This window comes from Gossypium arboreum, chromosome 2 (assembly GCF_025698485.1).
Source record: "Gossypium arboreum isolate Shixiya-1 chromosome 2, ASM2569848v2, whole genome shotgun sequence".
In the NCBI taxonomy this organism is placed as follows: domain Eukaryota; kingdom Viridiplantae; phylum Streptophyta; class Magnoliopsida; order Malvales; family Malvaceae; genus Gossypium; species Gossypium arboreum.
The window spans coordinates 65,726,758-65,728,848 of NC_069071.1; the positions used below are offsets into that span (position 1 = coordinate 65,726,758).

The following is a 2,091-nucleotide window of genomic DNA, read 5'->3' on the forward strand; positions in this document are numbered from 1 at the left end:
GCTTATCCTAGTTTGTTTGGGTTTCCCAAGACCTAATTGTTTAAACATTTTGTAGGGCATGACGTTAATACTAGCCCCTAAATCAGCTAATGCATTATTAACATCTAAACTACCAATTAAACAAGGAATTGTAAAACTTCCTGGATCTTTTAATTTGTTCGGTAGCTTATTTTGCATAATAGCTGAGCAAACTGTATTTAGCTCCACATGCGACGCCTCGTCTAACTTTCGCTTATCTGCTAAAAGCTCTTTTAAAAATTTCATTGCGTTTGGCATCTATGATAGAGCTTTAATAAATGGTAAGTTAATATGTAATTTTTTAAAGAGTTTAAAGAATTTACCAAATTGTTCATCTGAGCGGTCTTTCCTTGTCACGTTGGGGTGTGGCACACGAGGTTTATATTTGACATTCACTAATTTGTTTTTATTATGACCTACCTCACCTTGGCCTCGGCTTACCATAGTTTCTTGCCTAAGTTCTGGCTTAGGCTCAATGAATCCTTATTCATCTTGAACATTAATCGCGTTGAGTTGTTCCCTTGGGTTGGGTTCAGTATTACTTGGCAAGCTACCTTGTGGTAGTTTAGAGGTTAGTTTGGAAAGCTGCCCTATCTGAGTTTCGAGCCCTTTGATTGACGCTTGTTGTTTTTTAAGTACTGTCTCGGTGTTCTGGAAATGGGTTTCTGACACCAATATAAACTTTGACAGCATCTCTTCAAGGTTCGGCTTCTTTTCCTGTTGGTAGGGTGGTTGTTGGTAGCCTGGAGGTGGTCTCTGATTTCCTTGGCCTCCCCATGAGAAATTTGGGTGGTTCCTCCAACCTGCATTGTAAGTGTTACTGTATGGATTGTTTTGAGATCAAGAATTATTACCTATGTAATTTAACTGCTCGTTATCCATGTCGCCATAAGGTTGGTATTCTGAATTGCTTGATCCACCTTCACTTGCTTCGCACTGCATTACTGGGTGAACCTGTGAAGAACTAAGAAAACCATCAATTTTCTTATTCAAGAGTTCTACCTGATTAGAGCACATGGTGACCGAATCGACGTTATAAACACCGGCTATTTTCGTTGGTTTTGTCCTCATGACTTGCCACTGATAGTTATTCAGTGACATCTCCTCTATAAACTCATAAGCATCTTCAGGTGTTTTATTATTGATGGTTCCGCTAGCAGCTGCGCCAACCATTTACCAAGTCTAAAGATTTAGGCCATTATGGAACGTTTGAACCTAAAGCCAAAGCGGTAGCCCATGGTGAGGGCACCTTCTCAGTAAGTCCTTGTATCTCTCCCATGCATCGTAAAGAGTTTCTAAGTCCATCTGCACAAACGAAGAGATATCATTACGTAATTTGGCTGTTTTAGCCGGCGGGAAATATTTTACTAGAAATTTTTCGGTCATTTGTTCCCAAGTAGTGATTGATCCTCAAGGTAATGAGTTCAACCACTGTTTAGCTTTGTTCCTCAATGAAAAAGGGAATAACCGAAGACAAATGGCATCATCAGAAACACCATTAATTTTAAATGTATCGCATAGTTCTAAAAAGTTTGCTAAGTGAGCGTTGGGATCCTCATCCTGAAACGATCAAACTGAACAAATTGCTGTATCATTTGAATAGTGTTAGGTTGTAGTTCAAAAGTATTTGTAGCTACAACAGGTCTAACTATGCTTGATTCAGTTCCTATTAAAGAAGGTTTAGCATAATCATACATATTGCGTGGAGCAGGATTTTGATTAACCGCAATTACATGAGGTAGTTGATTGTCTTGGTTTTCAGTCATCTCTTTGGTTAGGGTTTGAATATCGTCCTCTTGCTCATTCTCTATGTATCTTAAGCTTCGCCTTATTTCTCTTTGGTTTCTGCAAACTGTGCGATCGATTTCTTCGTCAAAAAGTAGTGGTCCTGACAGGTTTCTTCTAGTCATAAACTATAAAAACCTACTAAGAGAAAAAAAAGTAAATTAACAAATAATAATAAAAATAAAATTAAATTGCAAGAAAAATAAATGGCTAAAGTAATAAAAATTGAGTGTTACTAATATCTTAGTTCCCCAGCAACGATGCCAAAACTTGATCGTGATTTTCGTG

General features: G+C 37.9%; 1 non-coding gene across 1 annotated transcript; it reads left to right on the forward strand.

Annotated features, from left to right (window-relative positions):
* Nucleotides 1-1,249: 1,249 nt before the first annotated feature.
* On the forward strand, nucleotides 1,250-1,356 carry LOC128289969 (small nucleolar RNA R71). Its single transcript, XR_008279609.1, has one exon. It is a non-coding gene; the product is annotated as a small nucleolar RNA R71 (small nucleolar RNA).
* The last annotated feature ends 735 nt before the right edge of the window (nucleotides 1,357-2,091 follow it).